Here is a 14120-nt window from a genome sequence, read left to right as displayed (position 1 = left end):
GTACAGATTTCCTTAATGATTAAAGCGTCTCAGGCAGTCACTTGCACAAAACACGTCAGATAACGCGAAACTGGTAAACATTCAATTAGTGTCTGTCTATGACGACATTCCTGAGTAATATTTTAACAGCATATTAATTAATGAAGTCTTATGTATTTTTACTGACAATGGAGTGTACTAGTTGAAAAAGTACATTGATAGGTTGAATTTTTCCGGTTTCTACTCCTTTACATTACAATTCTCACGAAGAATTATACCATGAAGCAGTTACCATAAAACAAAATTTTCATTGTAGCCAAGTGAATTCTACATATCGCGGAGAAAGGGTCTTCAGAAATCGAAGTTTTATTTCATCGTTTAAGATGTTGAACATTAAAAGCAAAACCATTCTGCGGATTATGTCGCGAGTCATTTCTCTGTTTAACGACCTATGACAAACACTGATCAATCTTTCTATTGTTTTCTAAAACGTAGTAACCTTCAGAATTGCAAATGCTTCACTAAATCGTTAAATGCTTGCAAAGAGGGGACTTGTTACAACATTACCAGGGTGACAGTATTCGGAAATGAAAATTGATAACACCAGGTACACATAAGGGAAGCATAGTCCTTTTCTAAATTCATAAGACGTAATTATGAAATTTAACCCTTTGGTTATATTAATCCACTTTCTTTAACACTGACATTTTCATATTACCTGAATTATATATCCGATTGCATGAGTATAAAAGATCAGGAAGAAATAAGATTTTGCAAAAATTTTCTATTTAAAAAATGGAGTTGAGAGCATCCTTAAGTGAAGGGTATCGCGTTGTCAAGGTCGAAGCTTCAGAAACTCGGCTTTATATACAAACTACTTATAATGCTCATCGGGTCCGATACTCAAATGTTAGAACGGCGAGTAAGTTTAACCAAATATTCTTATAAATTAGTAGTTATTTACAATAAGCTTTTTGTTTTTAATCTAGGATAGCTTTAAACGAGCTAAATTTTAACCTTTCATATTTTCGTCAAAATTTTTTTTCATGAATCACATATTTAGTACTAAATGTTGAAACAGATCTGATGTATAGCATTAAGATATGTCAGGCTATTTCGTCTGGACATTAAAGTAAATTTAGGTAAGAGAATTGCTAATCACAGTCTTTTAAGTTCTTGATATAACTCTGAATTAAAGCTTACGCTATAATTCAATCTCAGGCGCCTTTTGGATCTTTGCATATACTTTTTTCGTTATTTTTGACTTTAATTTAACGGACGGAAGCAGATCGCGTTAACAGTTGAAATAATACTTAAGACGTTGGAAGGTATGAGTAATGGAGGCTGTGTGAACCGAGTGTACTATGAGTTGAGTGTTGGGTAAAGCTGCATCAATACGTGTCAATGTCGGTTAGCCCAAGTCACATTAGTTTAAAGAATGTTTATCATATAGAAGGGCAACCGTTTGACATCGCACTTATATACTCCTGGATAAATTATTTCAAGCTTTCAATCATTGAGGGGCTTATGACAAGCAGCCGAGCTGTAAAGTCGCTTAACATTAATTCAAACCGAGTTCAGTTTGCGGTGAACGGGGTGGCTGCATAGAAGTTTTGATGTTTTTCTCATGTATATCGTGGATAAGAATCAGTTTTCCCTCGGAAAGTCCTCCACCCAAATAATCCTATTCAACTCACCAGAGGTCGACTGGTAAGGGCGCTTAAGTCTGGTAATTCGACCTGGGTTCGAATCAAGGTGAACGGGCTGGCTGCATGAGCGTTTTCCTGGTTTTCCTCAAGTGTAACGTGGGTATCAGCTATAAGTCTTCCGCAAAGGCATCCTTCCTCTAGGCAGGTAGCCCTGGCGAGCTTTGTAGTAATCTAATAAACCAAACTAACCAATCCACCGTCGAGGGAGTGTTCTGTCTGATAGCTCCAATTCCTACCGGTATCTAATGATAGGTAGTTTGTTTTATTATTCATATTTCCTGTACATAAACTTTTAACCAAGCTACTTTCCTGTGGAGAGGACTGGATGCTTGGTTAATTGCAAAGCACGAAAAAGCTGTTAGCCTAACGGGAGAGTTACCTTCTTGGAGAGCTTTCTGGGGAATTCTAAGCGAATAGGGAAAAAGATGAAACTTTCCTATAAGATTTCCGTAGGCAAATAAGTTATTAAAAGGTGCTCTCAAGAAGGTATGTTATGAAGAAGCTGAAACAATGAAATTAATTACAAGGTATTTTCTCCCTCCTTTCGGCATGCCTTTGTGGTGTAACGGCCAGCACGCTTGGCGCGTATTCGAGAGGTCCGTGGTTCAAGTCCCGGCAAGGGCAATGCTCATTTTTCACATTTCCTGCTTCAGAATAGCCTAATGTTTCTACATAATGATGATTTATTACAGAAATGAATAAATAATTATGCATAGAATATTAAAAGAATCAATTCATCTATGGTTAATATAATATTTAAAGGAAAATAGCATGACTTTACTTCAAAACAAAAATTAAATATTTAATTAATTTAAATTTAAAATAGAAATTCATTTATTTAATTATTATTATTATTATTATTATTATTTAGTTTAAGAAAGTCAATGTTTGATAAACGCTTATATGTGATGTAATATAATATACGAGTGTGCTGCAACCCTCCTGGATGATAATAATCGGCTTCATGGTTAACGCAGCACACCGAACACAGATTTAAACAAGAATAGAGTTAAAAACATCAAACCAAAATTCCCAATATTTTTCTGTTGCCATTTCTAAAGTTTATCAAATCCTTTGCAAATATAAACTCATTCCTGCGGCAATAGAATTCCTTTATGTTACCATGTTTTTCCCTAACGTATCGCAATAATACGCAGTTTTCGATGAAATATCATACTTTGCCTTCAGCACTACAAAAACTACAAAGACTATTATTTTGCAAATTAAATGTTTTCAGGTACGCTGGGAAGCGCCCGTGTCCAGTAATTATTTGATTGTAATAAAAATCACATATCATTCTCTTATTTTTAGAAACTTCCAAGTTTAACAAATAATCTTTTCTTTTTTCCTTAATGTTTCATTTCTCTTTCCAGCAATCATAATAGAAATCATGGATTTTACCAACATCAATTCCTTTTTATGCCTGAATATCGAACACATACCCAGCATTACCCATATAAGATATTTTGGCCACTATGTCGGCCCTCTCATTGCCTATAACACCAATATGAACTTTCACACAGTTAATTTTCACTTTATGTATTTTCTGAACTTTTACAAGGAGGTCTTTTATATATGGGACCAAAATATTAGTGTTATCAGCATCTGATAGTGCTTCCAAAGCAGGTAATGAGTCTATACGTATTAATATATGTTTTTACAGTCAGGTTTTCATCAATCCGTTTAGGAGCAAATATGATAGCAGCCAATTCGGCTTGAAAAACCGAATTGTAAGGTTCAAGTCTAATTTTTTCATAGTCTATTTCTGTACCAAACAAGCAAACCATATACGAGTATGCTACACCAGTTCCATTGTCACAGCGCGAACCGTCAATAAATATATGAAATTCTCCTACGCAAAGATTTGGTCTCGGATATTCCACTGCTTATATATGATATATAAACACACTTTTTTAAGCCTAATTTACAGCCTATAAATGCTATTTTGAGAGATTTTTCGGATTAACAGGAGTTATATTTTCTGGCCTACGATCTAGTCCCTTAAAAGCCAACTACTGTATATCATCCGCATACACACATTTTAACAAATATACTGTACTCTGAAAATTTTAGATTAGAATCTAATATCTCGAAAAGTAAACCATTAAAGTTTCAAACGGCTAAAAATATTTACAAATATAAAAATAATAAAAATCATAAGATTCGAAAGAAATTTGAAGCTGATCTTGATAAGTAAGTTTGATAGCTTAATATCTAAAGCAATTTTCAGCTAAGTAGTTACGACAGGTTTGCCTGTCTACCCAGAAATTTGAAATACAAAATATAAAATTTTATACTTAAAATGAGCTCAGAATGGTAAAGCTTAGAGTTACCTCGCTCTCTTATTGCAAACTTGCTTTATACAGCAAAAATGGTAACAGAACTAGAAATAAATGAACTGCAAGAAGCAGAAATGATGGTAGAAAAATATTACTATGTTATTATTATTTGATAAATGATTCCATCTTAACACGTTTTGGAGAGTTATACACTTGTTTAACAAATAAGACGTAGCTCACTTGAGCACGAATCTTCTAATAAATTATTTTCCTCAAAAAGCAATACCTTTTATTTACTCAGGACACAAAGTCCGCTCATTGGAGGAAGGTGGAAACCCTCCAATGAGCCAAAGGTGTTTAAAAGCATATCTCGGATTACAGAACGTCGCAATACAATTGGATGACTTAATAAAGTTATTGGAAATGATGTTAGAATGAAATATAGAATGCAAAGTATTAGGTAGCTAAGAAAATGTCAGAAATGACATTGCTTCTGGTAGAGCATCTATTTTTAGATTTATTTTCAATTTTGCTGTGTTATAAGTGTTTGCAATAAGTTTTTTTTTAAATTTAAATTTCGCATACACTATTAGATTGAAATTCATATTGTAAATATGGTAACAAAATCTATTTCTCCTAATTTCATTTAATTATTTATTACATGTTTACATAAAATTCATAGCATTTAGCTTTCTAAAGTAAAAGTATTCCTCATTCTGAAATATGCTGTTGCGTGAAATGACAATTCTTCACTAAAAAGGATTATAGAGTTCATGGAGCAATTTTTTGTTTGTTTGTTTGTTTGTTTAAATTGGCATATGGACATATAAGGCTCTTGGATATTCATTGTTTTGTTTGGAATTCGATACCTCAGAAAGCTAGGCAAAAGCATTTGAATAATAATTTTAGCAAATAAAATGCATAAACTAAACTATTTTATGCAAATAAAATGCATAACATAATAAAATGCATAAACTACGTTCCTCTGTGCTTCCACATATTCTTAAAGTATTAAGGCTTTCAAATTTAAAAAATATATTAATTTTCTTCTTATGCATAGCAATATATATAATTTAATATTACAACGCTGTTAGGCCTTTAAATTTTCTTTTTTTATTATCAATAAACTTAGTAATTATTGGTTACATTTTATCCTTTATGAATACCTAGACTCTGTAGAGATACACTACTAGTTTAAACTGTTCTCAAGACGAATTCTTTCATCATTTATTGATGTAAAGCACTTTAAATATAATGTAACAGCAAAACTGAAACAAAACTTTTGTTCGCAAAATATAAAGATTAGATCATAAATTAGTAGCAAAATCCAGCGGGTAGATGGTTCTTGTATTAGTCAGGTAGCCCTTGAATTTTCTCATTGACCTATTAACTTGCAAAACTTGTGAAGCATAACTCGGAAATGCATATATGGAGCATCAGTTTCACCAAGGATGTTATAATGCGCACTGGTAATCAAACATCACATTGTTTTTACAGGAACAACCGGTAACAATAAAGGTAGAGGTAAAATTATACGAAGTTCCTAAATGATAATGAATTTTTGAGGCAGAATATGTGCCAGTATGGACTTGGAAAACTGAGATGCTTACTATTTTTGCTAAAAATTATCGAATATCTTTTTTTGCATGTCAAAATTCTGCCTGAAAGTTGCTAGCGTTTTAGCGCACATTAGCTCTATTGTGCATGTTTCTGTAAAAAACACACAGGGTGGTCCGTTTTTGTTATCTAACGAAATGATGCAGAGTGTCAAATAATTTTCCTTCCTGCTTAAGAACAGGATGGAAAGCATTCATGTCATCCTGAGGGAAAGTGCCTAAAGAGTGCTTAATTAATCTTGAACAGAAATTCTTACTTCTATCAAGAGTAACAAAACAAATTCAAAACTATCTAAATACAAATGTTCTCAAAATTTAACGAATGAATCAGTAATAAAAATAAACTTCAATTAACCCGGAAAAGATGCGAATTAGTGATTAGGTATTTTCGAGTTTTATTTAAAATCTTCTACAGTATAGACCTATTGATCTTTTTTTTTTTTTTTTTTTTTTTTTTCTTTGGCTAATTTTACACAAGTTAATATGGTTTCAACAAAAAGGTAGTTTAAAATAATACTTTATGAAGGAATCAAATCAAAAGATTTATCAAACTTTTAATAATATTTAGCATGGAGAATTTGTTTGATCATTAACAGTATTTAACGTGTTGCAAGAAATTTCTGCAACTTGAAGTTCTTTATAATTACTTCCTAAAAATTTATCTCACTAACTTATTTTAACATACATCCTGGATATTATTGGATACTGAAATCCAAGTATTGCCTGGAACCTTATACCATAATTTTGCTGTCTTAAGGATCTCATAGCGGAAAGTTGTCAGACTCCTTTTGGGATACCAGATGAATTCTCCGTTAATTAGTTCCTTAATGTTTAGAAAAGAAAAGTAAGTCTCATGCGTTATTTATTAAACACAAATTTAAATTCAAAATAGTTACAGCTAACATTACAGAGCTCTGTTTATTCACTTAACAAAATAACAGAAGCCTTGATTTTACTCAAAAGCAAAGATGTATATCAAACAGCAATTTTTACGCAATATTTACGGAATTAATCAGATAGATAAATTTATGAAGTAAATGCTGATTTAAGAAACTATGCAGGACATATTATAATCGATGATTTCACTTAGAAAATTTGTTTCTGTTGTTCTAGAATATAACTGTTTGCATACTTTGTTTAATCTATTTCATTATTCAGAATTAAGCACATCAGTTCACAATGCCATACTACCTTCGTCGCAAACTGCGATTCATAAGCAAGCTTCTAATAGCATCGGTCTTCGAAAGGAGTATTGCCTTATAGATTGTTATTAATAGGTGGCACGGAAGAAAGAAAGTTGATAGAGGTAAATTTCTGTTGAAAATAGCTTATGAAATTTTTGTTTCATCTGACACTTGAAAACCCATCGTCTTACTTCCGTATCCTTAACTATGTGAAGTGACTTGGGTTTTATAAAATATTAAACGAAGCTCCCATATGAATGATTGAATAACATTTCTTGCCAAAACGCAATCCTCTGCAAGTATTGTTCTCTGAAACTACTTCATTGCTTCAGATTTAATACACTCTTCCCAGAAAAATAGTTTTTGTTTCTCGGAATAGTCATTAAATTAAATTGTAAGGATATGCTGAAATCGATTTCTGAACATCTTATTCTCAGAACTGTTGGGAAATTATTATACAAAATACTTAAAAATTGAAAATTGATTTTTGATTCAAGCGTGCATTCTAAATAACGTGTAAAAAGTTATTTAAGAAATATAAATTAGAAAATTTTCCCGATGGCTTGACTACATTTGCTCACATTTTACTTGTGAGATTTTTCAAATGCAAAATGTAAAAGGATTGAGGTTTCGAAAGGTTGAGGTTATAGCCGTCGTCCGCCGTGAGGATTTTGTTGTGCTCAAGTTTACCAGTCAGACATTTCAGAAATTTGTACCCTAAATTTAAGAAATACTCCCTCCCTCTCCAGGTTGAGACACTCTGCTATACAACCTTAACTGTCGGAAACAGTCTTCTAAACATCATTAAGTATTTTTCAGTATGAAACGTGAGAAATGAAATGTGTCCTCTAGTGTCTAGTAGATTTGGACCAAAGATCTTGTCATTGCTAGCTGAATGTGCTAACCTTACAGAGAACAAGCAAGATGAATGCAATAGTTCTTTACATTTTCTCCCATTTAAAGAGGGAACTGTATTAAATCCAAGTGGTAACCAGTTATCGTTTATCGGATTTATTTACGATGCCATTATAGAGATTATTATCTTTTCGCAGCATGAAACATGGAAAATCAGCAACCCCTTCGTCGAGCTATGGATCTTGCATCTGGCTTGCTATTAGATATGTTCATTACACATTACAAAAGCCTGCATAGAGGAATGCAATAATTCTTTATAAATTAATAAAAGTTTACAAAATGAATTACTCTGATAATATTAAAGCAATCAAAATTGCAAATTTATTTAATCTGTTCATTTACATATTTAAATTTCCTTTGTTTTTAAACGTGCTGCAGACATCTGCAGCGGAGTTACCAATTCTCTTTCCTACTCCTTTAAAGTGATGGATTTTAATGTTTTGTTTCTGATTATTCACTTTTATGGTTTTGAGATATTTTTGCTCTCAGAAATAAACGTATGTATGAAAAATTATGATATTGTGGTCTACCGAGAAGAAAAGAAATTTTTATAACAATAATTTGTAAATACCTATTTACTCAAATAGCTTACTGAAACTTTTACAGCCATAACCAATAATAATTCGTAAATTATATCTTTCCCCAAACAAACTACGAAGATTATATTAACAAATAAAGCCCAGTTACAGCCTGCAGTTAACTTTGACTGTAACCAATCTCTAATGCTTATGATTATCTCAATGTCAGCAATCACTTTTCGATTTTGAAGTATGAAACGAAAAAAATCTGCAATATATTTTCATAGTTAGACTTCGAATTTTATAGAATTTTTTAAAATAAATATCTTAAATTGAAAATGTGAAAATAAATAAATAATATTGTTTTAACATTTATAAAATCATACACCTTATTACGAAATAAATCAGAGTAATGCAAAATGTAAAAGGATATGTTTGCATCAAGATTAATGCCTAAATATTTAGTAACAAATGTATAACATTTGGTTATGAAAGTGTAATAAAAATACTTTTCCTTAAATCTATTTTCCCAAAATAGATAAGTAATAGTATAATTTCAGCTGGTACAAATTTAACAATTTTATTAATACTATTCTGAAAATTAATTATCTCTTTATTAAACTAATGTTACTAAATCACCAGAGCAAACCGCTTCGTTAGTGATTTGCGTAGTGCTTTGTGGTTAGGAAAAGGTATTAGTAGCCTCAGAGGTTTGTGTGTGTGTGTAATTATGGCAAAGCCTCGAGGGCTATCTGCCTAAGGGGAGGGATGCCTTCGTGGAGGACTTTCTAAGGGAAACTGGCTCGTATACACGTTACACATGGGGAAAACCACGAAAACGCCCATGCAGCCAGCCCGTTCGCGGGATTCGAACCGAACTACCAGTGTTCAGCGACTTTACCGCTCGGCCGCTGGTGGGCCCTCTCAGAGGTTTGAATTCGAATTCTAAGTTTACGCTTTCTAGAAATCCGAATATGTGAACGCCAACACAAATACTAGATTCAAATAATAGTTTGTTGATCCGATGGGAGTGATTGCTAGGGAAAGTGCTTCCAATATGTCAGCTAATTATCTTCCGATACTCCAATGCATCAAAATGGAGATGAGTTATAGTTGATGGATTTTTATTTTTGTTTGGTACAAAGTCGAAACAGGTTTGCTGTCTGGATAATGAAAACTGGTAGCACGTATTTCTTTTTGTCAAGTACTTATAAGGTATTGTTTCCGTCCTTTCCGTATGCCTTCGTGCTGTAATCGGAGGCGTACTCGACGCATATTCGACAAGTCAAGGGTTCGAGTCCTGGCGGAAGCATGCCACATTTTTCACGTCTCATGCTTCAAAATGTCTAATGACTCAATAAACCTTTGCAAATCATTGCAGTAAAGCCCTAAACTGAATTACTTGAGAAAACTATATTGTAATGAATTAACTACATAGTTAATTTATAAATGCAAATCACTGAATAGCTATTTGCGTTGGAAAAGACGACTATACCCGAAACAATTAGAGGGTCTTATTCATGCTACACAAGATGAAAATAATCAAAATCCTATCTAGCCAGCTCATTCTGCGTCAGGAATGAGTTCTTGATGTGCAATTTTCTTATTCATTCAGTCACTGGCTGGCATTTTGTTGTCAGAAAGACTGTTATATTCAGTGAGCTGAATTATTATAACTATTATTGTCACTGTTGATCTATTATCATTTTGCTTTAATTTGACAATTCTCCTTTTCTCTAAAAAAAAGTTAGTTTTTTTTAATTTTTGGGGGGGAGGGGTAAAGCGAGAGTTATTTTGATGAGCTTTTGCCCTATGTAAATAATCCTTGTCCACAGCTGAAGAAGACTAATTCCACTAAAATCAGAAAAATTCTTCTTTTTTTTTTGTTTTGTTTTGTTTTCGGGACGGGGGAGGAAGAGAAGAAGGGAACAGATAACAGTTTTCTTCATGGTGCTTTACATCTAAAGCAGTGTGGCCATTTATACCAATTTTTTTTTTCGAGTACAGTATTGATTTTTAAGTATCCATATCTGATTAAAAAATTTTATATCATTTGAACTAATTTTCATAAATACTATTACAATAAAAGTACTGATTTTTAAAAGAATTAAATCTATTTCAGAATCTATGAGAATCTATATTCTATAAGAATCTATTTTAGGTTTAAAATAGATAGGATTAAAGTTTCAGCTTAATTAAACCTAAAATAGTTTTTAATCGCATTTAAAATACAACTGAATTATTCTTCAGGTTCTAAAATAAATCAGATTTTTATAATAAGATGAACTGAATTTTTTTATTTACATTTTTTTTTCAAATTAAATAACTTTCCATTACCTACCCAACATTGCAAATTTTATGCTTTTTTTCCGAGGGAAAAAATGCAGCTAGTTTTTTCGTTGGAAATGGCGGAGACTTCTGCGAAGAAGACGTTGGTTTGTCTATCATGAAAAGCATGTTAATTTTTAAATAATGGAATACCTTGCAATCAATATTATAAACCCATCAAAAAATATGCTGCGTTATTAAACGAAATTCCCACTGCTGGTAAATATAAAAAACTGTAAGATTTTGTAACTATTTATGATTTTGATTATAGCGAATGATATTTTAAAGCATATTCAGTGCGTAAAAAGATAGATTGAATTTTTTTCCCATTTTTGCCAATTAAAGAAATATTCATTTAAATAAGTACTCGACATTCCAAATTTTATGCTTTTTGTTTTTTTCCTGAATGACTGGTTTTCTAGTGAAAGAATTTGGAGACATCTGTGAAGAAGACACTGATTTATCCACCACATAAAGCATATTAATTTTTAAATAATTGGAATACTTTGCGATCAGTATTATAAACCCATTAAAAATGTTAAAATGTTAAATTTCCCATTAAAATGTTACCCATTAAAATGTTATCAAACGAAATTCCCATTTCTGGTAAATATAAAGAACCATAGGACTTTGTAACTATTATAAATTATCCATAAGTAAATTTTTTACTTTTACCTTTGTTTGTTATTTTGTGTTTTTGCTTAAAATGAATCTTTAATATATTAAATATTTTATTCTCAATAAACATTGGTGCCATTGGTTTAAATTAATAAAGATTTTATATCCATTTTTAGCCCAAAGGAGAAGCTCAAAGGAGAAGCTCAGAAGAGCTATTAATTTCGTTTTGGCTTTTCGCGTTGAAAACCTGAAATGTCGGCTAACGTTTCAACCAAATATTAACGTCCTGTGTTATATTTAAAGAAATTAAATAGTGAAGAATCTTCATGAACGTATGTATGTTTCTCGCATTGTGATAAAACAACGGTACCTAGAGCTAGACTACGAGATTCAAGTTTCGAATCCCGGTGAGGGCACACCTGAATTTTTACGTTTCTTGCTGCTAAAAAACTAAAATGTCTAAATAATTGGGCTGGGCATTGACAAATGGCCATTCTGCCAAGGACTAGAAAAATAATTCTTTCTTAGAGATGAAAAATTATTTTTGAATTTACGGCATAAACTTATTGTATCATATTGTAAAGTGCTTCTGAAACATCAATTTATTTTTAAACATAACTTAAGATTATTCAATATAGGTACCGGAATATTTCTGACGAATTCCCGCTATAATAATGTAAAATATAAATAAATAAATATTAAAGCTTCGACATACTTGAGTAAATTGAACTCACTGAGAGATTAAATGAATTCGTTTGTCCTATAAATGCAAGCATTTTATTACGAGTCATGAAATTAAGCGGATGATTATGTCGCAAATATTTTCAGTCATAATATGGATTTGTAGTCAGATCTCGGTGCCTTGAACAGTGGTGGATCATATGAAATTAATAGTTCATCGCCTTTTGCTTGACTGATCTCAAATTAAAATCTATAGAACGTAAAAAAACGTACTTAATTCCACACATTTTGCCGAATTAATTCGAAATTTCCGGATAGAGACGTTGAAGAAATCAAATATTTTTACAATGCATTTTTTTAAAAGAAATGAATATAATTTGAAAAAAAAAAAAAAAAAACGAATACTGTACGCTGTGTTAATTTTTAATCTGTGGTTTAAACCTGAAGATAATTAATATAAATCTGTAACTGATAAGTTGCGATCTCTGTGACTATAGTAAGTTCTTCTTTTGGGCAATGTACTGAATATCATCAGTTACATAACAGAATTTCACCTCACAAGCTACTGATTAACAACGTTCATGCTGATTAACTAATCGTCAGGGCAACTAAGTTCATAACCGGTTCGAACTGCCAGCGTTCAGTGGCTTTATCCACTCGAGGTCTCATGGGATGATAAGTGAAAGAAATAATAAAGTTTTCATTACTCCAATTTTATGAAAAATAATCTTAACGTTTCTTGCTCTGAGGATTAAAAGGGAAAATTCAGAGACTGACATAGTGATAATTATTTTTTCAGTTTATCCTCTCTGATATATATATATATATATATATATAATATATATAAAAAAATATATAATATATATAAAAATATATATAATATATATAAACATATATAAAATATTTGGAATCATCATCAATTAAGAAAAGCCTTCAATGGTATCAGTTAATAGCGAGAACCCAGTTCCAAATCAAGGTTAAAACTAAATCTTTAAAATTTCACCCATTAGGGATAATGCTTAGAATTTTTGTCTGAGAAACCTCACTGGAAATTCTTACATTTCGAAAAGGAAAACAAGCTGTAACTTTCTTAGCGATTCTAAATATCATACTTTTGTGCTCGAACGGAGCGTTCTAAGTACGAGACTGTGGTAGCATTTATGCCATTCTATTTCTCATTCTTTGAAGACTGCTACAGGCATTATCTTTTCTTCTATTATAAGATAGACCCGTACATTTCAATTTTCAATTTTTCTTTTCTATATACTAAAACGCTTTGAATGTGTAAGAAATCAGAAATGAATTAGCTGTCATTTAAATCTGAGAGTTACTTTTCTCTATATTTTATATGAATATACTCAATGTAATATTTAAAATTAGTAAAAAAGTCACAGTGATAAATTAAAGCTCGTTATGCAAACTGTGAAGATCTGAAAATATTTAGAGTCCATCACAATTCATTCTTGATTTCAGCAGCTTCCAAATAATAAAAAAAAAAGGATATAACAAAAGAATAATTATTTCCTAAGAAACTGATTGCTGTTAACAATAGAAAGAAAGAACATAGATTTCTTACTTAAATAGGAATTTTTTCATGCACTCTTAAATTTAAAATCTTAATCATGCGGTTATTCACATTGCAGTTACTACTACTACTACAAATAATAATAATAATAATAATAATAATAATAAATAAATAAATAAATAAATAAATAAAGACCTCCTTAGAAATATGCATTTTTAAAGGCTGTTTGGAGAGAAAATTACCATGAAAAGTAATGCTCTTGTGAACTACAGCTCAGAACTGAGTTTGTAGAGAGAAAATCTCCATGCAAATTCTGAATGTTACCGTTACGTCGCATTATCCATTTGCAAACAAAATAAACAATCAAACACTTTTTCCATCAGCTATTCTACTTTTAATTATATACTAGTTTTTATCAATGTAGCGAAAGCTTCTTGAAATCAGAATTTTATCAAACTGTGAATATTTCACCCTTTACTGCTGAATAAAATAATTACAAAGTAGTAATGGATATGAGCTCAAGTAATGAGCTTACAAAGACTTATAAAGAGACCAGGAAACATAGCCATAAACATGCTCTCTCCAGGTTCGAACTACTAGCGAGACATGTTAACAACTTAACTACGAGAGTACGCACAGTGGATGAGGTAATGATTTACAAGTTATCTTCGTAAAAAGATATATTAAAACGCGATTTATTCAATAGTAAATTTGAGGAGTAAAATTTTGGAATTTATCTTCGTTAAGAAAAGTATCCTTTGCAGTAAT

At 31.4% G+C, this 14120-nt stretch overlaps 2 protein-coding genes across 2 annotated transcripts in view; one reads left to right on the top strand and one right to left on the bottom strand.

Annotated features, from left to right (window-relative positions):
* LOC146992892 (uncharacterized) overlaps positions 1-14120 on the top strand; it is a 68627-nt gene that overhangs the window by 6870 nt on the left and 47637 nt on the right. The gene's annotated exons all lie outside the window — the stretch shown is intronic.
* Positions 1-14120, bottom strand: part of LOC118188529 (recombining binding protein suppressor of hairless-like) — a 192008-nt gene that overhangs the window by 176781 nt on the left and 1107 nt on the right. The window lies entirely within an intron of this gene.

This window comes from Stegodyphus dumicola, chromosome X2 (assembly GCF_044657685.1).
Source record: "Stegodyphus dumicola isolate Sdum_Otavi_A_Nest chromosome X2, ASM4465768v1".
Taxonomy (NCBI): Eukaryota; Metazoa; Arthropoda; class Arachnida; order Araneae; family Eresidae; genus Stegodyphus; species Stegodyphus dumicola.
The sequence above is the reverse complement of the archived record's forward strand: the minus strand, read 5'-3'. Positions and strand labels throughout refer to the sequence as shown.